The following is a 25,887-nucleotide window of genomic DNA, read 5'->3' as shown; positions in this document are numbered from 1 at the left end:
CCTATGATAATACAATAATAAAGACTTCTTTGTATAAATGTGCTGAAAATTCATTCTAAAAGAATGTGCTTAAAATGGTATTCTTTCCATTATTCTTTTTAAAGCGGAGATTGTCGCATGTCATGACAAGAGTATTATTAGAATACTCTAGCTTTGCTTCCTTTTCCTTGATAACTAGAAATTAACCTTAGAGAGTTTGGTAAAATCAGCTAGCCTATCTTAATCCCACTTCATGAACTACAAAACAGATGTATCATATGATTTTTACTCCGAAGGACCTTTTAAATTCTATTGCATTGTTGTTAGCTTTTTGGCATAAAATGCAAGATTATTTTAATTCTATATAGAATTCATTACAGAGTTAAGAAAATGGCAGTCAATATTGTACCTATACATTTCTAACTTACTGCTACTATTTATAAATAAAGTAATTTGTGTATTACTTAGCACTAGTACCTTATGTGTGGACGTATTACCTACTGTTGCTACCTTATGATGTTTGGTTCTCACTGTATGATCTACTGTCACCGTGTATGCAGCCACAGTTTCTGGCAGGAGGGTAGCGGTCTACCCTGATAACATGATTGCATGGGAAATTTGAGATCCTCTAGTAACTTGTAGTAGAGGGATACCTCATTTGTAATGGACCGTTTTCACTTCTTTGTAGACATACTAAATGCATCTATAAAATTTTATATAAAATGCTCATGATCATGCAGTTTATACCGGTCTTGATTCTTTTCACGACTTGGACTATGATAAAAAAAATGGTTATGGAGAAGAATGAAGGAAAGGCAGACAGTGCAACTGTTGTTATCCACAAGCCGCTCAGATTACCAAAACCTGAACAGCTGTATCTCATATATGCTCAAGACATGCTTGGTGTGGTTGCACTTCTGGGAGAGTTTCGGACCCATAAGCTTAGTAGGTTTATGCAGGTATCCTTTTCTTTAAAACGACTCGGTATAAGAACTTCCTTGGCAGTATGTATGCAATTACTTTTACTACCTATCCCTAGCATGTTTTAACAAATCTTTGAGAAGTTCAGTCGGTTGCAGTAATATGAGAATCCCGTTCAGTGCCATAGCTCTTGACAATTATCAGATCGATTGAAACGTGAATTGCGATAGTTCTATTGATATGTTAGCTTCAAAGCTTGTAATTTCCATCAATGATCCATATAAGGTTATTTGCCTTGGGGATATAAGGTTTACACATTTCGTTCTCTGGTTTAATTTATATTAACTATTTCGAATTGTTATGATTTTAGGTCTCGCGATCCATTTAACACATCATGTTTCATCAATGTCTGATCAATGCTCTCTGGAAAACAAAGGTGTTAAGGATCTTGCCTTTTTGTTTCAGGACACAAACTTGAGGAGTCAGCTGTGATGTCCAAAGAGAACTTGCTTTTACACGCATAACTTTATCAAATGGAGAAACTCTCCCTGCATCATTTTACTGTATGTTCGGTAAGTTTCAAGTCTAGATAACACATTTACATGGCTAGTTCCTACATAGAAGATGGTGTGGTTTCCTTGGACTATGAAATGATGGGAGGAAATGGAGTTGGATCTGAGTAAATTGCCATCTATAATAGATTAAATTGTCACATATTGTTTTCTTTAACTAATTGTTACTTATATTAAGACTTTATAATCCGCTAAACTTGTAATTAATAAATACTTTGTGGTGGAGCATGTAGGAAATCCTTATAATTAGAACTCTAAACCAAATGCATCGCAAAAAATGTGTCGAAAAGTTGCCACAATACAATAATAATATATTCTGTGAAATTCTACAAGTATTGTTTATCCAATCTTATGTTCAATATTCACATTGAAACTCGATCCAACTATTCTGAAATTACTCTGCATTGGCTAAATTAGTGGGGAAAGCCCTCCCTACCAAACAAAAATAAATAACCATGAAAAGTTGCGGACTATACTAGACTAATATGTGTATATGATATATCGATATTATATAAATAATGTATAATTTAATTAGAGGATATGTGTGTGTGTGCGTGTGTGTGTGTGTGTGTGTGTGTGTATATATATATATATATATATATATATATATATATATAAAAACCTTATGGCAGCCTATATGGTGCCACAACCTCTATAAATTCCCTTTTATTTTAATATATTTCCAAAAGTGTCGTGCCCCTCTACAAGAAAAATGCAAACATAAAATTCCACTTCAACCCAAACGCTGTGGCGTTCTGTCGCCAGCCAACTATCACGTTGCCTGATGAACGATGCAACTATTTTAAACTGACGCAACTATTCTTTGTCTCCACACTAAACTTTGTAACAATTTTGTCTTCATCTGAACACATACAACACTATTAGTATGAGCCATAACACAGTCTTCACTGATTAAGAATAATTGTTTCCCTTAAGAAAAGTCACTACAACCATCTCTTTTACTTAAAAACACCACGATTTCTATCTTTAAGCCCTCTTAATATCCCTTTCTTTTTTATCAGTCATCTCAATTTTTCCTTTTTTTCGCTTCTCTCTCGCATAACATATGGATTGATGGGTAGACTACAACCAATAAAAAACAGAGAACCATTACACATAAATTACTTTGACTGGATATTTTTTCAACAAGTACAAACTAACAACTCCAATGATTTGATGCGCAACCAAATTGATTAATTACAGTTGAGTATAAATATTTTTAGAGTTCAAATATTCCAAGAAATTTCTCCACGGATTTCAACTACACTTAAATCAAAAGATGTTTCAGATTTTTTTGATGATTCCGCACAAGGTCAATTCCTTTTTATCAATGTTCAAAATATAGGTAAGTGTACCAACACTTGGTTTTTACCTTTAACATTTGTTCTCAGATTGTGTGAAATGTAACTACAATAAAATGTACCTAGAATAGGGAACATAATTTAGAAATTGTGTTCAAAGACTCTGAATATGTAAATAAGGACAGACAAAGCTCCGCAGCCCATCTAGGTATTACAGTTTCAATTCCATAAACACTTTGTATACTTCTTCCGCATGATTTTCTTCCATTTACCTTTCCTTAAACTTCTTGTGTTTTAGTTTACGTTTAAACTGACTTTCTCCGCTTTTGATAACATTCCAGTCCTCATTGTTGTTTAAAAAATGATTCAATGTTACATAAAACGTTACCTTTTAAGATATATTGTTCTTCAAAATTTATTAAATTTGGCCTTTGAAGTATAAATTGTTGTTTGTATTCACTATTTATGGTTTCTAATTAAAATTAGGCTGGTTGCACTGATGAAATTTGTATGTACATATAAACTAATAGATTATTCATTATAATGTTTGTTTATTTTAGATATGAACAAGAGTTCTCTTTTAACTCATTGTCTGGCACTCAAAACCGAAAGGTGTCCAATTAGAACAAAATTACATGGTAACACTGAAACGGCTCAACTCAAAATGGAAAAAATGTCTTTACAACTGCTTCATCATAATCCACTTTGTCAAACCCTTTTGAACCCTCACTTTTGCAGTTGATCCCAACTCCGCCAGAAATACTTACGCCCTATTCATCTCTAAATCCATGTCCTCAAACCTGTATAACAACCAATCTAAAAACATAGAAACTACCGTCCTCCTGATTTCTCTTGCCCCGCCATAGAAGTTGTTCACCACGCCGCCAAAATTTCCTATGAACTCTCTATGTCTTTTTACTTACCAATCTAATCTATTGTTTATAACAATTTTCTCGCATTTCTATTGATTGCTTGAAATTTGTATGAACTCTCGATGTTTTAAAGTTACCATATGATATATTGCTCCCAATAATTCTCACGCCAAGTCTATAAGACGATGTAACTTGAATTTTCACGCCTGCTTAAGGAACTAAATTTTCACGCCGTCCTAAGGAACTTCTATGCACTCTTCAGGCATTTTTATTTACCAATGTTAACTATCAAGGTTTCACTCCCTCTAAGGAATAATGCTATTTGAAATTCCTAATAATATCTCCAGGTGTTTTGATTCAGTAGTCTAATCTAGTGCTTCTAGCAATTCTCCATCCATTTTAAGGAAGTCCCCGCTTGATACTTCTATAACTCTTCAGGTATCTTGATTTACCAATCTAAACTCTCCACATATTTTAATTTACCAATTTAAACTATTGCTTCCATCAATTCTCAGGCCCTTCCTAAGAAATAATACAATGTTAAATTCTTATATACTCTCCATGTATTTTGCTTTACCAAAACTAAAAATAAACTTTCTTATATTTTAATATTTCAGGTACTGAACAACATTTTACACGATAAAAGAAATTATGCCACTTGAAATAGGTGATGATAAGAATGCAATAGGCAACAAAGTAAATCCATTGTTTTATATATTACAATTGGCTTGCTGATGAGTGAGACGTCGGGCTTCTGGTTTTAATTGTTGATTTCTTTCCAATATACTGCTGCACGTGATGTTTAAAGGACATACCAGAAAGAAAAGTAAAGCCCCACATTAGTAGCACAACAATCTTAAGGAACATGGTAACTGAGATACAGTTTAATACAATGTGAGATTAATGCTTTTAGAAGAATTATACCAGCGGCTTCCGAGCTTTAGTTGTTCACCCGATTGAACCTATAAGATCATTTGTTTGTGGAAAAGGAGTAGATATCATAATGAGGTTGTTGAAAAATTAAATATTCACCAGTGAGGTATTAAATGGAATAACAAGTTAATGAGCAATGGAATAGTTTTTTTTGTAACCCATGTGTCTTTCAATGTACACATATTGTAGGTTGTAGCTATAATTTTCTCTTGACTACTCCTAATTTTCTTTTATTTTATCAGAAGGAACATAAACGATGTGCATCAAACTACGTTAGGTGTCCTTTGTCGGTTATGTGTCTATCAGCTATTACCTTGTGGTAGGTTATATTGAGAAATATATATCAAATTTCTTGATTAGATTGATTTCTTCGTGTGACGTTCTTTAGGATTGACATACTTTGTATACATGGGCTATTTATAAAATGTGGGAACATTGAGGTTGACACTAATAGGAGAAGGACAAGGAAGATAACATGAAACAATAAAAGGCGACAAAATAGTAGTTGCCATTTGAGCTGAGAAACACGAGGAACTAGAATTGTTGAAAATTGTGGGACCTCAAAATTAAAAAGCATAGCCACGTTGGAACTACCCCAAGTAATAGAAAATGAGTAATGAAATAGGATTTGAAAAGACAAGTAGACACTAAACAAATATCATAAACTGGGGCCGAATTGGCATCATGCGTCCAGGTAAAAAACTTATCCATTCTCATACAATTTGGTACACTTTGTTAATGAATCATGAGTGGAGCTGCAAGTTTACTGTTTCTCTGTTTCGTTTTCTCAATTGGCTCTCTGTTATATTTTTTTTTAAAGAAATGATGTTTTCCAGGGCTTACCTAGAGCAAATGAAATTCATCGTCTAGAGTAATCAAGTAGATTCTCGAGTGGAATTTCCCACCAGAAGTTCCTTATGTCGTTATATAAAAAAAATGCATACAGTACAAGTAGTTTCTTGATTAGATGTTCTTTTACGAAAAGAAAACAGAGTTCATCACTTATCACTATAAGACTTTTATAGTCTTTTTGAAATTAGTAATATGGAATCATTGTATGAGTGTTTACATGGACATATTTATGAAATTTCTCTGTTGGGACGTTCAAATTTGAGCGTTCGCAGACACCATGCCACGGGGACCTGTTATCCACCTTAAATCTGGTACTACAATGACTAAATCAGTTATGAATGTTTTTTTTTTTTTTGCAACAAAAATGGATCTTGGTTTCCCCAAACCTAGAAATTTAGTATAATAAAATTTAAGGATGCATTAAATAACACAATTGTATTTACTATGAAAACTAAGTAGTAAAATGAATTCCACATCATTCAAAACAAATGGGCTACCTAACAAGTTGATGTAATTTTGAAAACAATAAATTTTATATTTAAATAATTATTTAGTTTCCTATCATTGGGCTATAATTTGTGAACTTTCTATCGAATCCATATCTTAAGACAAAATTTGTTGATTATTCTTATTATTTGAATATGAAACGAATGTAACGTGATACAATAATAGGGAGTTAAAGGCAAGTAATTTTGATGGATATGAACCCTAATGAGCAAACTTATATAATGATAATGAAATAGATTATGTGTGTATGTCTAAGGGAATGGGATAAAAAATAGAACACCAATTATCTAATGTTTCCCCTATACAAACTCATAGTTCGATAAATCTATAGACATAATCTTAAACAAACTTATGTTGCAAGTCTTAATAAAGTTGAAGCTACAAATATATCTCTCCTCAAAATTATAATCAAATTGCCTTAGAATGTGCATACAAGTTAGAAAAACCTTGATTTTGAATTTTAAGGAACATGAACAATTGCAGAACAAAATTAATAAAATTTAATTTATAATTGGGGTCGTTAACCAATGGCAAAGAGAGGAAAATTTACCTAATTTTAAGATATAATAAAGCATACATTGCGGATTCTTCTTCTTCTTTTTTATTCTTGCAAAAGAACATAACTATTTACAAGAGTTTCTCCCCTTACTTGTTTAACTTATGTTTTTTAATTACTAATTGTATCAATGGGGAAGAAGTAGTGATTCAGTGAAAATACTACTCATTTAAACTTTTATACCGCTATGGATATATAGACTCTGATAGTATCAAGGATAAAGAGACAATGGTTCAGTTAATAGAATAAGGGGTAGTAAGGTATTTTTGATTGTGGGTTTCATGCTAAATATATTGGGTTAGGTATAATTTGAATAAGTTCTTTGGCTTATAAGTCAAATTTGTGTAGTTTTTCCTTCTCATTTTTTTCTATTCCAACCAACTCCAATATTCTCTAAATAGTTTCAACGCATGTTTACTGTACGTTAATTTTTAAAATCGAGCATTTGGACGAGATTTGTATAAGAAAGAAGGATAAAAATATGAAGAAGAATAAAGGGAGGATAATGGAAGGAAGAAGAAAAACAACAAATAAATAAGAAAAGAAGGGAGAGTAAGGAGGAAGAGAAGAATAAGAAAGGGAGAAGTTATTAATGACTCAGACAAATGATTATTTTATATAATTAGTGATAATTGAGTTAGTTTAGGGACAAATTTGGACAAAATGACATTTTGTCAAATTTTTCCAAATTTTATTTGGATTTGAATAAACTAGTCATCATAACTCAAGTCACCCAATTGTCACTATATTTTAGTTGCTTATATGTCATTTTAATTTTGAGTAGCTTGTAAAAATTTTTTTTTGTTATTATGATTATATATTACATGTTAAATAAAAATTGATTTTTTTCATGAATTAGCCTAAACTCTAGAGTATATATTGGTCCAAAAATTTGAAGCACTATAAAATGTGTGAGCTAATAAATAAACAGATAAATAATCAATCTTAACCCAAGAAAATTAAATGGGTCATGATTTACTATTTTTCATCAATCCAAACTTGAAAAAGGGAAAATTAAAACAATTGGTCATTCAATTTTTTTTTAATCAAATTGGCCAAATTATTAGCTTACTAACCTAATTTAGCTCAACTATTAGTTAATTATCATAATACATAACAATCTTATTAATCCCCCCCCCCCTTTTTACGTGATTCCATTAGCTCATCCAAATTTGTATCTTCTTACATCTTGTAAAAGTTTCTCATATCACCTAGGTGGTCATAAAGATGAATTATTCCATAGAACGCTTTGGTGGTGCAGTACATAACATGTAAAAACAATGATAATTTTTACTTATTTAGTGATAACTAACCTTTTTGAAGGGATGAATATTTATCAATGAAATATACACAAATTGATTATAATGAAAAATATCTTTAGAAAACTTTGCAATGATGATTTAAAAGTTATCATATCTTGCATAATTAACAAAAAAATCACGAGTTAGATTTGCCGCAAACATGAATAATATATTAAACGAGTGAAAATCATATTTAATTTTTGAAACTGTTTAGGGGAGATTTGAATTAGTTGAGATTAAATATATATATAGTTTATTGTATCAACAATGTACATCTCTAATATATAGTTATACATCTCCTATACACGATTACATACTATTTGTACAATATCAATAAACGATATGATATTGATATATTATATATACATAGAATCATTTTATTGAAAACAATTTTTTGTTATCTCTATCACAAAATTTAAACTAATTTTAGGTAGAAAAATACTACTTACTATATTTTGCTAAATAATAAATTTAATTTAATTTTATATTTCTAATTTTTTTAAGCAAAAATATCAATCATATTTACACGTATCAAGTGTGAGTTAGTTGAGATTTAATGCACCAGCGACGCGAGTCTTCACTCTTCAACTATACATTGTCTATACACGATTACATGAAAATATTGTACAGTATTGTTCTCCACTCTTCCCCTCGATGGCGCCAGTCTCACTCTTCTCAGATTCTACGGTGATTCAACAATTGAAAGTGCACAACAAAAATCGTCGATAGATGATGAGAAGGTTCAGGTTCTTCCTTTCTTTCTTTTGCACCCTATGTTTATCCTTGGAATTATTTAGTGAACTAACTGACTTTTCTACTCAATTTAAAATGCTAATTCTGTTAATCATGTTTCAGGATAAGATATATAAACCATAAAAATACTTATTTAATGCAAATGGGAACCGATAAAGCCGTCATGCATGTGCTTTTGATACAATTCTTTCATCAATTTTGATGTTCATGTGGCTTCTAGTTTATTGTATAACAGAATCTAGGGTTTTAGTTAGATATTTTATGATATCTGAACTATATTAATGTACTTCATGATTAAGGAGGAAGTAGGATGTTAGGATCTAGTGAAAATGGAAATTTAACAAAGAAATAGCGTGGTGGGTAAAACTGTGAAATGCTTTTTATTTAATGGAATTGCCTGTCATAAAATCAACCATTGTCTTTCTCACCAGGGGTAAATCGTTTCTCAAGCCCCATTTGGTCGATTTCTCCAAATTTTAGTGGTCTAATCCAAACTAGCATACGAGTTGCTATAACTATTTCTCAATAATGATTTTTAGAACGTGATCGAGCAAACACACTTTGCATCTTACACTTCCAAGATAAAAAATTACCTCTTGCTAAAATACAATATTCATTAATTGAAACGTCTATGAGCGGGTGATCTTGCCCAATCTCGTTTATATATCCAATGATATACTTATGGCCTTGATCATCGAAATGTAGTCATATACCCGCAACTCATTTTATATATCACAAAATACGAAAAATTGAATCCTAATGATTATTACGGGGAAGTCATAAACTATTATGAAAGACTTACAAGAAAAGGATGTCATGTCTAATGACTTTAATTTAACTTTCTCGCTATCCATCTATACCTTCTAGAATCACTGAGTATCTCCGCCTGTCCTCAAGACACATGAGGTGCAAAATAAAAATACTTAATCTAGACTGAGCAACCTCAATACCGAGAAAACATTTCTGTCTACCAACGTCTTAAGCTTGGAAATACTAAAAGAGATTTTATTCCAAATTAGTGATATTATCCTGATCATTGACAGTGATAACGATAACGTCAAATAAACGACAAAATATATACACAAATTAAATGAAATGTATTGATAAAACATGGAGTGAATAACTTCACCACGATTCATGCCAAACTCCTGAATTACTTGCTGAACTGTCCAAATATAGATCAAGAAGATTATTTCAAACCTTAGAATTACCTGCACAATTGACATACAAGGATACTAGAATCCCCAAAGCTAATAAATCATGTGGTAAAGCATTTTAATGTCCAACTTATGAAGAGGTCAATGAAAGATAACAACCATAGATTGAAAAGGTAGATACATGGTATTTCCATCAGGGGAGTGAAATTATTATTCTAATCCCATCCCAAATATCTCAACATATCCTTTGGCAAATGTGAGATTGGAAAACTTAGATATGTCGAAAATAATGCATAGGTCACCAGAAAGTGCTCAAAAAATTGTATAAAATATATATATTGTCTCGAAATAACTAGTCAATATTGAACAAAAAAGTCACTAGTATACTAGCGGAATTGTCTCTCCCACTGGCATGTGGTACTATTTCGGTCACTAGAATCCTACATCTATCCTTTCGTGAGGTGTTTGTGACCAATGGCGTTGGTTGAATGATGCACAACGATACTATTTTTTAAAAATTAGAATAAAGAGGTTCATAAGACCGCGCATGGTGTTAATTGTGTCGGAGTTGACTTTATTCATCTACAGTTTTTGATGAGTATCAATAAGGTCTTCATATGTATAGAATGTTTTGCCGGATACACAAACTATCAAAATCTTTCTTTGTCCGTGGGATGGTGGGTTCTCTATTATGTGATAGGTTGAAGCATAATAGGTTGTCATAAAAAGGAAGAAGGTATGAGAATGTCTACCTAAAATATTTAACCCAAGCCCTTACAGTAAACCCAACTCTAAATCCTACGTGTTAATGTAGTTTCACTCAATATAGTATAAATTTATTGGATGATTCGGCATTAATAAAAATCCTTTGCGTATCATGTAACAAATCTTCATAATACGAACTATTTTAATTCTTCACTTCACACTTCCTCAATGAATCTGCTTGTGGCACCCATTCAGTCAAAATAAAGAATGACTTGCTAATCGAGTGTTACATTCTCTCACAACACAACGAAGCCCCAATTTAGATAATGGCATTGTTGATCATATCACATCAGGTGGAATTATATAAATGATTGTGGAGTTATTGTTTATTTTACTAGCTCATTACATACTTATTATAGTTGCCTCTTTCAATTGCAAGTTTTAACCTTTTCGAACATTCTCTTTTTGTTGATATTTCTATAAAAGATACTCTTCACCAATTAAAAATAAATATCTGGTTTAATTTATGAGGCTGCCCAGGTGAATAAAAATGGCCTGTAAACTTGTGTTGATTAGATATGCTAGCTGAAATTAATAGAAACAAACAAAGGAATTTCTGTGTCTATTAAAAAAAAATTAAGGGCTCCTAAATGTTTTTGGTTGTATCACGATGCATGAACATGTCAATTCAATTTTAGTATTATATTTATTATTTAATTTTTATTATTCTGTTACTTGACAAAGTAAGCTGAGGGTCTATCAGAAAAAAGTTCTCTACCTCTATAAGATTGGGGTAATATCTGTGTACACTCAACAATCAACAAAATCCCACGACCCCAGTTGTGGATTACACTGGGTATGTTGTTGTTGTGGAACTTTAAAAAGCTGCAAGTTAGTTTTTACTTTTGCATTAATTTTGAAGAACTACTAGAGACTTGATGAATTCCTTTAATCTTGCCGGCGATCGAGACATAATGCAAAATGGAAATTCAAAGTTCTTTTGTCTGTGAATCGAAGGTGGTTATGATTTTTCAAAGATAGCAGACTTGTTTATTTTATTTTCTCATTAATGGAAGCAATATACATAATAGTTTTGATTATCGGTATGGATAAATCTAGTAGCATCCATTATTTTAGATGATAATGGACATGATAGTTTTTTTTCAAGTAAATGGATCAATATTCGTGTCTGCATCATTTAGTTACTGCAATAACATGGGGATGGACAAAAGGATATTGGTCTTCAAATTAAACACCGTGAAGATAATGTTAAATTCTTACCGGGTCAGAAGAAAAGGTTGGATGATTCAATTTTGTATATAGAAGGTATTGTTTCCTTCTTTTCAAGTTAATTAGGTGTGCTTTAAAATACATATGCCATTTTAAAAGGTCACTGTCATTAGTTTGTTCTTTCAGTAACCTAGAATACAATGTTTTGTAAGATTTTCATATCAATAGCAGTAATTCTAATTTCAAGTAAATATGGATTTCGTGACTACATTTGTGCGGAATAAAAACTTTTCACGACTTTTAATATAAATAGGAATTCTTTCTTAAATATGTAGAGAATATCATCGTCACAAGTCAACTTAAAGACACTACATAATATCTTTGGGAAACGACCCTTTACATTGAATGAAATACATAGTAAAAATTATACAAAACTAAAAGAGTTAATAACTATGCCATGGAATATATGAGGGCATACATTGTCTTGAAAGAATCTTTCCCAATCTTTGACTTCTAAACTTCAACCTTGAGTATAGAAAGGTATGATCTTAGTAGAAATAATGTACTAAGTATGTCATATACAAAAAAATTCAAAAAGGGATATTTTAATATGAATACAGTTTCATGACAACTAAGTATATCACTAAAGAATATAGGAGTAAAACAACATAAGAATCACCATTTAACACTTAGAGAATGATTTCAAAAATTTTTAACAAAAAGAGATACTTTACACTAAGCTTATCAAAATTTACAGTAAACTATTGAAACATTACAGTGAACTATCAGTGTTGCAAAATAGTGAACTTCCTAGGCTAAGCAAAGAGGAAGTGAACTCATTTCCGTAGGAGTTTCCCTAACTAAGGTTATCCTAAGGCTCACAAAGGTAATAAATGAAGGAAGTGCACATATACCTCCTTCATTACACACCAAAGTGATCCTCAAGCGTACCCCTTTTTGGCTTACTCACCTTAGTAGAACAAGCCCCCACTCGATGACAAGAAATCAGAAGAACACTCAAGCAACACACCAAGATTTCCTTTTGGAATGGCTACTTAGGTGCAATAAGTAGATGACATCCCATTCCACCACCTACCCTACGTAGTACATTCTTTTAGAAGGCGTAGCACTACGACTCCCCTTTGGAAGTTCTACTTAGTGAACTTGATAAATAGCGTCCTATTCAACTACCCACCCTGAGAGTACGTTCTTTTAGGAGACTTTATTCATTCAATTCATACAAGGCTCACCTAGACTCCCCTTTCGGAATGCCTACCTAGTGCAATGATTAAATAGTGTCCCATTTCACAACCTACCCTGAGTAGTACACTCTTTTAGAAGACTTAGAACTTCCATTACTTTTGTGGGAGTTAGCTTAACCGACATAGACTATGAGAGATAAACATGGAATCCTGATACTTCCCTTGTCAGAGAAGGGTCCCCTAACTTGCGTAGGGTGAGGTCCTACTTTTTTTTTTAGATTTTACTTGGCTTTCCCCATAGCTACTCCTATTTGAGCGCATAGTTAAGGGATAAGGAGATTGCTACTAAGTAATTCATTCTCTACTAACGAGGAGAATTCATCTCAAGAGGTACGTTGGAATACAACTTCTTAACTCACGAAGTGTAATCGCCCCTTATTCATATCCTCTCGGATCTAGCCATAACTCCCCACGGATTCTCAACATTCACTACTAAAGGTCAAGGATAGCTTTAGGACACCACATCTCAACTGATGAAGGGTATCCATCCTCAAACCTACATTAGAAAGCTCTTGGGAATAGTAAGGGTGCTACTAAATCTCAACTAAGAAATAGTGTTCACCAGAAAATTCCCCTTTTAACTTAACATAGCTACACACTTCTTCTCAATTCAGGAAGTGTTCACCCCAAAATTCCCCTTTTGACTTAACTTAGCTTCATTCATATTTATCCAAGTACGAGTGTGTTTCCACATGTGAACACACCTTGAACATAAACATCAATTCATTTACATTTCATTTTATACATGCTTCGACTTTATTTCATCACATCACATACTTTAACATGCTTCCCATAATCATACATGTCACTTAGACATAATCCGTAGCATACCTTTCGTAACAATCTTCATAAAACACATTAACAAGAGTATCTTCATTTCCATATTTCTTCTTATAATATGCCTTCATGTCCTTATTCACAATACACAAGTAACTACACATTCATGTAATTCAAGTAAACACCGCCACAAAGAAGGTGAAACATACCACTCAAGAGCATTTCATAACTAAAACTAAACAACATAACCAAATTACCCTTTAATTCAAGATTTCATAAGATATAACATTTCACTCAATAATTCATCATAAATTATCCCTTAGGTAAGTATCTAAACATCAATAACAATACAAGTAAAGCAAAGTTCACAGACTACAAAACCAAGATCATTTAACCATTTCTTAAGCCATAATTTGATAAAAAACTTAACATGATTTCATTAAAATTTTGGCATTAAAATCACCAACTACTATTATAAAAATCATATTTGTATCTTTTGATGTATTCATGCAAGACCCATATTTAGAGTTAAAGATAGAAGAAGTTAGGGTTGAAAACTCTCTTTGAAAATTCACTAGAAAGGGCTCCTTAAATGGAACAGAGTTAAAGGATGACTACCATACCTCACAATCAAAGACACCCTACTGATTTTTCGAGAATAAAACTAATACAAAAATCCCTCCTAGATCTTCTTGACTTCTAACTATTATGGAGACTTGATAGAGAGTTTTAAGAGAGAGGGGTTTTTGAGTTTTAGGAAATGGAGTGTAAAATTAGGTCTAAGGATTTGGAACATGTTAATATAACTAAAAAGATCTAAAACTGACTTCCTTGGTTCGTAAAATACATGGGTTGAATTAACCAAACGCCCCAACTTATTACAAGAAAGGACATCAATTTGTCAGGCCAAACCACGCCCACTCACAAACGGGCCTTTTCCCCATCGACGCCCCATTGAAGGGGTCCGTGAATTGGGGATAAGTCTTCAAATTGTTCACGATTGGCTAGCCTTTCATGTCCAATCGACGCCCAAGGTTGACGGCCGTTGGTTAACCAACGGTCCGTCCCTTGTGTCCGTCGTTTGTCACTTTTTAACAGCCTCTTGCCATCATAATGGGGTCCTCTTCTAGGGCCCCTCGTAGGTCTTGGGTGGGGTCCTATCCAAACATTAACCCCTAAACATAGTGTTGTAGGACTTAGGAACATCTCACACAAATTTCAACAAAAACGAACACGTAAAAGACTCTGAAACACAGAAGGACACAAAAGCACTTTCTAAGAAACACCTTCCGAACGTCATGGACGTTCTTGGATGTTTGTCCTCCAATATTAACAAAACTTCACACACTTCCTAATTAATCCTATATTACTCAATATAGATTAAAATTAAATCAAGAAACATTCACGAAGGTCTAGTTAACCTTAGTTCGTTTTAGGATGTTACATTCTCCACCACTTGGAATAACATTCGTATTCGAATGAAATTAAAACTTTAAGAACATTAAGGACTCAAATAGATACATATAACACATTACAATTATTTTCAAATATCATAGTCAAGGAACCAACAAACAAGGAGAACAATCTCACTCTTTCAAACACTTTGCAACACAAGCACTTTTGCGAGAACTTTCACTTTTCAAAATCCACCCTTACCCTTCACTTATGGAGTAACTACCTTTTCCTACATTAAACATGATCGTATACAACACTTTTGCACACATTGAAATTAAAATTCAAGACAAAGAAATTTTCTTAAAAATGAAGATTTTCACAGTGAGCATCACAGTAACACATGCAATTTTGAAAAAAAAAACACAAAATCAATCTCACTTTCATTTCATCACTTGTGGAGGAACTACCTTCTCCAACCTTCTACACACATTAAAACCTTCGTCCATTAAAATGCAATTTTCTCAAAATTTGGTCTCCTTTATAGTGAACTCAAAACTTTATTGTGTCACTTTCTTAAAAATTCTATAATGCACCTTTCAAGCAACTTTAACAAAATGACATGACAATATAAGAAATAAGGACATACTAACTTAATCCAAAGAGACTTGGTAAGTTACACTAGGTGAAATGTGAGAGTAGTATCCGATACTACCGCTCCCACTTAGTGACCCTTGAGGAATCTTTTGGACTTAATATACTACATGTCATTCTACTTAAATTAATTATGCAAAACTTAGCTTTAACTTGCTTCCTTAACATTAGACCATAAGTCATCTAGCTTCATATACAACACATGATAACTCATACTATTATGCAAGACTCTTAATCATTACAAAACTACTAAGGATTTTGTCTCAAGACTGAGTAAGAACAAAAAGGAAAGATAAGGATATCAACTATCTTACTACTCACTCATTCTCCCCCACAATGGTAAAGCCATCTTAAAGGACTTAACACAAGATAGGAACTCATACTACTCTTAACACATGATCATCAAGTCTAAACATCAACTCTACTAGTCAAGACTAACACTCTCCTCTTAGCATTCAAGCCTAGACAAACTTTCTTAAACATCACCTCATTGAACTATTTGGCACCACATAACTCAATCTCATGGAAAAAAACTCGTCCTTTCCACTTCCACCAATCATGGTAGATTCATTTGGAAAAAATAAAACATTTTTCAATATAAAGTTCACCATTTTTGCTAACATAACTTCCACAACTTCCTAACTAGGTAATCATAACACATTTCCCCACTTAGAGTAAATCTACACATTAACCTCAACCAAATAATAAGAAAACAATGAAGCATTTACCACACAATAGGGTTGCCCTAAACTCCTACAAAATCTCCACATCCTCTGAACATTCTTCAAATTTACACCTTAAAGCATTTCAACCATCATTGAACTTAATCACAAGATAACTCATTTTCTCTCCATGGCACTTTATTCAATCATTATAATTCCTACCATGGTTAGAACTACATCACCATAAAGTTTCTGATCACAATAATTCCAACCTCATAAGTCACACGTGCCATAAATGGCTACACACCACAATTCTCAAAACATACCATCATATCTACTCTTCTAGACACAAAACTGTCATAACATCAAAAATCACCTTTTCTCTCCCTTAAGCTAAGAAACATCTCCTTTTCCAATCAATCACACTTATAAAACCACCGAACAAAGGAGAAAAAGAGATACATCATATGTAGTTAAGTTCTATTCCACGAAACAAGAGTAATGAAGAAAGTGAAAGTCTATCGTCCTATAGATTCTTGTCCATGGATGTGTCGCGACTCACTCCAATGACCAAGACTCTACAATACGTGGCTTGTGAGGCTTTTAGACCATAAATTATTTTCCATAAACTTATGGTCTGATATCAAGTCTATCATTACCAACAAAAACCCTTAGAAGTTAGGGACGACCCTTGGGTCATGACCGGGCGTACATGACCCTTTGGGGTCTTTTATAAGTCCTTGAACTATCATTCATTACATAAGACATGAAATATAGTGTGGAATTAAATATTTTCAAAAAATTTAATATAAAAAGAACTGTATCACAAATACTTAGTGAATCTCATCATCATAAGACAACTTAAAGACACGACATAATATTTTAGGGACAAGGCCTTTACATTGAAAGAAATACATAGTAGGAATTTATATAAAACTAAAAGAGTTAAGAACTAAGCCCTCGAATATATAAGGACATACTTTGTCTTGAGAGCATCTTTCCCAAGCTTTGCTTTCTACACGTCAACCTTGCTTCCAAACCTGTACTTATAGAGTATAAAAAGGTATGAAGTTACTACAAATAATGTACTAAGTATGGCATATGCAAAAACATGCAAAAAGAGACATTTTAGTATAAATACACATTCATGCCAACATAGTAAAGCACTCAAGAATATAGAAGTAAAAAAACATAATAATAACAATTTTACACTTAGAGAAAGATTTACATAATTTTAACAAAAAGAGAACTTTAATGTAAGCTTATCAAAATAGTGAACTATCCCTATTCCAAAATAGTGAACTTTAAAGGCCAAGAAAAGAGGAAGTGAACTCACTTCCGTAGGAGTTTCCCTAACTAAGGTTATCCAAAGACTCACAAAAGTAACACATGAAGGAAGTGCACATATACCTCATTTAATACACACCAATGTAATCCTCAAGAGTATACCTTTTTGGCTTACTCACCTTGGGAGAACAAGCCCCCACTCAATGACAAGACATTAGAAGAACACTCAAGCAACATACCAATACTTTCCTTTCAGATTGCCTACTGAGTGCAATGAGTAGATGGAGTCCCATTCCACCACCTACCCTATGTATCAAACTTTTTTAGAAGGCGTAGCACCTAGTCTCCCCTTTCGGACAGTCTACATAGTGCAATGTATAGATAGCGTCCCATTCCACTGCCTACCCTAAATAGTCGTTCTTTTAGGCACTTAGTTCATTCAATTTATATAAGGCTCACCATGATTCCCTTTTTTTGAATGCCTACCTACTGTAATGGATAAATAGCGTCCCATTCCACTACCTACCCTAAGTAGTACACTCTTTTAGAAGACTTAGTACTTTACTTTTATGGGAGTTATCTTAACCGACATTAGATCATGAGATCTAAACATGGAATACTGATAGTTCACTTATTGGAGAAGGGTCCCCTAAATTGACTAGGGTGAGATCTTACTTTTTTTTAGCTTTTACATGGCTTTCTTAAGAGCTACTCCTATGCGGGCGCTTAGTTAAGGGATAAGGAGATTTCTACTGAGTAACTCATTCTCTACAAACAAGGAGAATTCATCTCTAGAGGTACACTGGAATACAACTTCTCAAATCATGAAGTGTACCCACCCCTTCTTCATACGCTCACGGTGCTAGGAATAACTCCCCACGGATTCTCAACACTCACTACTAAAGGTCACATATAGCTTCTGGACAGCACTTCTCAGCTCATGAAGTGTAATCACCCTCCAACCTACATTAGAAATTTCTTGGGAATAGTGAGGTTTCTACTAAACACTTCTTCCCAATTCACGAATCATGTTCACTCCAAAATTCCCCTTTTGACTTAACTTAGCTTCATTCATATTTATACAAGTGTGAGTGTGTGTGTGCATGTGATCACACCTTGCACATAGCATCATTTAATTTACATTTCATTCTACACATGCTTAAACTTTCTTTCATCACATCACACACTTTAACATGCTTCACATTATCATACAAGTCATTTAGACATAATCCTTAGCATACCTTTCATAACAAGCTTCATAAAACACATTAACTAGAGCATCTACATTTTCATCATTCTTCATATAATATGCCTTCATGGCCTTATTCACAAAACCCAAGTAACTAAACATTAATAAAATTAAAAGAAACACCGCTACCACGAAGGTGGAACATAACACTCAAGAGCATTTCATAATTAAAACTAACCAACATAACCAACATACCCTTTAACTCGATCTTCAATCACCTATAACATTTTACTCAACAATTGATCATAAATTATCCCATAGGGCAGTAGCTAAACATCAATGACAACAAAAGTAAAGCAAAGCTCAGAGACTACAAAACCAAGCTCATTTAACCCATTTCTTAAGCCATAATTTGATAAATAGCTTTAACATGATTTCATTGAAGTTTAAGCATTAAAATCATTATATTTTAATAATTTAAAACGTTTTCATGCAGGACCAATAGAGTTAAAAGATAGGAGTAGTTAGGGTTAAAAACCCTTTTTGAAAATTGATTTGAAGGGGCTCATTGAATGAAAGAGTTCAAGGATGACTACCATTTCTCACAATGAAGGCACTCCCCTGTTTTTTGATTAATAAGACAACCACCAAAAGCCAATTTAGCTCTTCTTGACTTCTAACTTGCATGGAGACTTGAGAGAGAGTTTTAAGAGAGAGGGGTTTTGGCTTTTAGGAAATGGAGTCTAAAATTAGGTCTAAGGGTTTGTAACATCTTAACATACCTAAAAAGACCTAAAACTGATTTCCTTGGTTCATATAAGACTTGGGTTGAATTAACCAAACACCCTAACTCATTATAGGAAAGGACATCAATTTGTCAGGCCAAATCACGCCCACTCACAAACGGGCCGTTGCCCCATCGACGCCCCATTTAAGGGGTCCGTGAATTGGGTCTAAGTCTTCAAATTGTTCAGGCTTGGCAATTCTTTCAGGGTCAATCGATGCCCAAGGTTGACTGGCCGTTGGTTGACCAACGGTCCATCCCTTGTGGCTGTCCTGTGTAACTTTTTGAGAGCCTCTTGCCAATTGAATGGGGTCCTCATCAATGGCCCCTCTTGGATTCTAGGTGCTGTCGTACGTAGACGTTAAACCCCTAAACATATTCGTCTAGGTATTAGGAACATCTAACATCAATTTCAAGCAAAATGAACACGTAGAACTCACTTAAACACACAAGGAAACATAAGCACTTTCTAAGACACACTTTCTGAAAGTCATGGTCATTTATGTACATTTGACCTCCACGCGATCTATGAACATGTTCACTCTGTCCCAATCAAGATTACAATATGTTTTTGCATGAGGAAGACTTGAGAATAAAAGTTTGATATATTATAGTCTTTGAATTTGTCGTAGGTATAAATAGAGTGATTATGGTTTGGAGGTCACAAATTAGGGTAGAAGGATAGTTAGTATCAGAACATTTTTTTGCTTTCTTAGGTATTACAAATTAGTCCACCATTTTTTAGGAAATGAATGTGTGGTTTGCATTAACATGCTTCGGCAATCTTCCCCTCATGAGATATACTCTTGGGTCGAGTTTGGCTCTAGTGCTATAGCTTTACAAAGAGGTAGACAGATCATGGAAGTTCATGTACTTGCGATTTTTTTTGTGAAGTTAACTGTATTAGGACTGACATTTGTATGTTTATCTCTGAAATCCAAGAGTCTCTAAAATTATCTAGGGCTAGAAACAATGTTAGCAGTTGTTTGCAAGACGCATAATGGAGTTAAAGCACTGGAGACATTTGGTATACAAGGTCTTATGAATAAACGTTCTGGTCTTTTTGGCGCTGAAGCTTCAATTGGGAGACCTTTGGATCACTTATATATTATAATTTGTCTTGAGAATTTAAGGTTTGAGGTTATGATGATCTCTTCTTGCAAATACTTCTCATATTCTTTAGCACTTCTTTACTCTCTTATCTTTTTCCTTTTTGGTTTATCACTTTAGACCATACACAGGTGAATTTATAGCTGATGACCCTCAGAGCAGGATTGCCATAAGGAAGCCAAGACACCTCAACGAGAAAACTCCTCCTGGTTTTCTTGGTTTTGCTGTCAATATGATCAATATTGACAGTACGAACTTGTATTATGTTACAAGCATTGGTCATGGCCTCAGACAGACCCTCTTCTATGGACTAATCTCATGGTTGAAAGCATACAAAACAAGGGCAGACATGATGCAGTCACTACCTTTTATAGCTAATTGAGTCATATCATTGGACGGTGGGATCATAATGAGAGTAGGTATATTTCCCCTACGCTACAGAAAAAGAGAGTTGTCTTAAAAAGTATGCTTATTTTATTCATAAATTTTTGTTCCTTTATAGTTCAACTTGTTTTTTTTATGATAAGGGTAATTATGTATTCACAAATAATTAATCATCTTATGGATGATGAATTGGTAACTTGCATCCCAGAGGGTGGTGGGCACACCCTCAAAAGACATACATAAATAAAAGTTTCCTATAAAATCAATAATTTCAATGCTTTCCCCTACCAACTCTTGCGTACACAATAGTTCAACCTTCTTGTGAGGATACTTTAAAGCATTGATTGATTATTAACTTTTTCCTTTTTGATTATGAAGTAATATACTTGATCTTTAACTCTGTGCCTGAACTGGGAAGCTGGTGTAATTTTTTGACCATGCTGCTTGACCTTTGTGGAGTTCAATAGTTTGACCTTTCATGAACTTCGTCTGATAATTTATAAAGAATGGTGCATGAAAGTATGTTCTTCAATTTCTTTCACTACATCTACAACCAAGCTTCAGCAAGGTAGCCTTTGTTACATTTTTTTGTAATGCATTTTCACTTCAAAACGATAAACAACCCATTACATTTTTTATGAATCCTTATTCTAAAAGGGAAGGGGAGGGGGGCATAAGGGTCAGCAACATATTAATCAAGAAAGATATATAAAATAATATTTTCTGGGAGAGAATCCTCTGGATTTATCACGTTCTGAGTCTATGACTCATTTTGTATTTATGTGAATGACTTTTGACAATTATTTATATTGTAGGAGTTTTTTTTAATCCTATTTCTATGATTATATTTTACATGTATTTGATTTTATATGTTTATAAATTAGATTTATTTGAATTGGAAGCACACTTAATTTTTCTTGTTCATTTCATTATTGAATCATTATCCTCTCTACCTTCCCAAGTTATGGGCTTGGCTGCATAAACAACACCCTCCCAGATCATCTTGGGGGATGACACTCTAGGTGTTTTTTTTATTGCATCACTAAATCATTTGGATTCCTTCCTTTTCGTGCTTATTTTTTGTTAAGCGAAGTACATATCAAATTGTAAAAGAGTTATGGAAAGTTGTATCTACCTGTAAGCTATTTTGAGAAAGAGATAGGGATTAAGGAGCTGAAGTGGGAAAGTGTAAGATTTTAGGAAGATATAAAGAGAGAGCAAACATTGCAACCAATGCAAAGAACAACCTTTAAATAAGGAAACAAGAGTTTGTAAAGTTTTTTTAACATAACTGTTCCTATCTTTCAGGGCTATATCCTTGAGTGTGTCTAGTAATTCTATGCATGGTAGTCAATATTTTTGTGTTGTTGATGCCAAGAAGATATAAATGAAGTCATCTCTAAGTTGATATAGGTATAAACTTGAGATTTTTTACTTGGTCCTCTTTTTCATTACATATTTCTTTAGTTGATTGACGATTTCAGTTATAGCTGCAGACTGTACTTGTTTTTATCATGTTTGGTGAGAACTCTGAATTAAAAAAAGGTCCTATTTTTCCCATGAGAAACTTTTAAGCTTTTGCTTGCTTTAGATGTTTTCTGTTAGTTTCAAAGAGACTGATGGCAGATAACAGGATGAAGACAATGTCTATTTTGTTACAGAAAGGAAAGAAGGAGAATTCAAGAATATTTAAATGTGAAGATGACTAAGAGAAAAAATTATGTAGAGAGTTGTATTCCTATGAAAAAGAACAAGAAAATACATAAAACATACAAATCAAAATACTAAATAGATCATGGTCCTAATTTTATGTCATGGTGCTAATCATAGTAACTACTCCTAAAATAAGTGAAAAATGAAATAAAAGAAATTTAGAAATAAACATTGCAGTCCTACAACAACTAATTGATAATCGTCCTTGCATTAGGAGTTGCAAATTCCAAGTTCTTCCCATAGGAACTTGAACTTGATGATAGGAAGGGATACGCTAGTTGATCTTCAGTTTTGTTGTAAACAAGAACCTCTTCTCCTTTGTTTTGCACATCCCTTAAGAAAAACAGCTTGATGTTGAATTGTTTAGTCTTTCCATATAACACCGGATTATGCGAAAAGGATATTGCTGCTTGATTATCATCATGAACCTCAGTATTAACTTTTTGCTCTATATGAAAATAATAAAATATTTTTTCAGCCATAAGGTTTGAGTTACTGCTGCAGTTGCAATAATTAGTTCTGTCTCTGTTGTTGATTGTGCCATAGTTTCTTTTTTTTTAAAAAAAAAAACAAGAGAAGAACCCTGATCCTTTACTCTGACAATATCCTGATTTAATTTTTAAGCGTCAAATAATGTCATGATTACTTCCATGAAGAATAACTCTTGATCAACTACATCTAAGTCCAATAGCTCCAAGTTCTCTACTGAAGCTGAAGGCATTTTTGGTGTTACCTTTGGAAGTTTCAGGGCTGTCACAAGAAGAAAGGTTGCAACGCTATGACAATAAACACTTCAAGTGTCACCCATATCAACTACTGTTTTTTGGCCCAGGGACTCCAAAAGGAGCAATCTCCTCAACAAATTCTCTAGAAGGAGGAAACAATGTTGTTTAAAAGATCAAGAAGACATTGGCTCTACATGAGCAATCTGCTTCCAAGAGCTCCACCACAAGAGAGAATTATGATTCCACTAACGAATTATGTTCAAATGAATCGTATAAAATTTTCCCACTGAATATTAACTTATTCGACAATCCATTATACTCTTCTACCTCTCAAATGATCATACAAATGATTGTGATTGTTTCTTCCTATCCTAGGAACAACTCACATGTTTGAAGAAGTTTGTGAAAGGATTGACAAAGCATCTACAACACAAAGAGTCTCGAATTTGTAAGTGGATTGATTGGATGGACGGACTTTTGGATAGAGAAGCGATCTATGCGCCTAGAATGGATTATCAAGTCCGAGAGATTAAAGATCATGCGAAAAGAGCACAACTTAAAGAGATGCAAATTTGTTATGAAGGAATTATTCCACTCGATAACTTAAAATAGTTTATTGAAGGAATTATAAAAGAAAAGTAAGAAGTACCCACCAATTCATCTCATGTGTATTCTTAGCCATACACCGCTAGAATTAATAACTTACAAATGCCTTCTAGTTATCAACCTCCCAAATTTCAACAGTTTGAGGGTAAAGGAAATCCAAAACATCATGTTGCACACTTTTTACAGACATGTATTAATGCTAGAACCTATGGATACCTTCCTGTCAAACAATTTGTCCGTTCTCAAAGAGGAAATGTGTTTGATTGCTACACAGATCTTGAGCCTAATTCTGTTCATAGTTAGGAGAAACTAGAGCACGAATTTCTCAATCGCTTATATAGCATAAGGCGTACTGTGAGCATGGTAGAAATCACAAATAATCTAAAACGGATGGATGAAATGGTTATAGATTTCATAAATTGATTGAGGAATGTGATATTAAATTGAAAAGGATAGGCTTAGTGAAGCTTCATCTATTGAAATGTGTATCAAAGGAATTCACTAGGAGTCACTTTACATCTTCCTAGGACAAAAACAAAAATACATGAAGATGTAGATACTCGCGCTCATGACATGGAGTTAAGCATGTCTTATGCTGTAAAAGATTTGACTTCTGTCCATGATCCTCGTAATGGAACAAACAAGAAAGAATGCAAAATATGGAAAAAATTTGTGCCCAGAAGTGATAACAAAGAATCCATGAATATTAATGTGCCGCCTGCAAAGTTCACCACGAATTAGGGCATGACGAAAAATGTGAGAACAACTTTCCCAACATGTTCAACTCAAAAGACGACACAAAGGGAGAGGATAGAAAAAAATATCGCTGCTTGGATTCTGATTTTTGACATTTTTGATGAGTTTATCGAGTTACAACTCCTTGACTTGCCAATGATTGAGAGACATGATGAAGCGGGAAAAACTGATGACTTAAATTATTGAAAGTGTTGTGAGTCATCCTCATTTGAAAAATCTTTTCTCTTGAAGGATGTGTTTGGTTAAAAAAATGAATATTGTCCTTGATGATGATAATTCTAGTTCTAACCAAATCTCTATCACATTTGATTCACTCAATCCGATCCAAATATATATCTCTGAAAAATATAAAAAAAAGGTTGTTTGAGAAAGACAAATCGCAAGATGAAATAGACGGTGGTGAAGGATGCATTTCTTGTAACTAGGCGAAGACACAAAAAGTCAAACTGACCAAAAAAAATAATCCGAGCAACCAATAAGAGGAAAAATGCTGAAGAAATTGGAGAAGTGTAAACCAATCCATTACCCAAGAGATCAAAGGTAGAAGCTCATCACTACCAAAAACCCCGACGTCTTTGAATTCAAGAGGAATTCTTTCCATGTTTATTCAACATTCAGTCTACACAAGAAAATTTTGAGACATCATCTTTAAATTCCGATAAAGCAGAAACAACGAAGACGCCTCCTACTGACTAAGAAGGACAAGGAGTGTATCTTTACAAACTGTCTTGTAGTGATAATGTAAAGGCAACAAGGGAAATATCGTTAATGATGTCTCCCTTGTCTTTTGTAGGACCTATTAAACATTCTTTCTAAAAACTACATGTATGAGATACAAAAATCACACTTACAGATAATGATCTTCTATTTGGTTAAATACTACATAATTGTACTTTGTATATGGAGGGTAACGTTTAGGAGAAGAAGGTAAATAGAATCTTAATAGA

General features: G+C 33.4%; 1 pseudogene; it reads left to right on the top strand.

Moving 5' to 3' along the window:
- Positions 1–767: 767 nt before the first annotated feature.
- Positions 768–21,216, top strand: LOC107003779 (annotated as a pseudogene).
- The last annotated feature ends 4,671 nt before the right edge of the window (positions 21,217–25,887 follow it).

The sequence above is a fragment of the Solanum pennellii genome, chromosome 11 (genome assembly GCF_001406875.1).
Source record: "Solanum pennellii chromosome 11, SPENNV200".
NCBI classification, from domain to species: domain Eukaryota; kingdom Viridiplantae; phylum Streptophyta; class Magnoliopsida; order Solanales; family Solanaceae; genus Solanum; species Solanum pennellii.
This window is presented reverse-complemented; position numbering and strand designations above follow the sequence as displayed.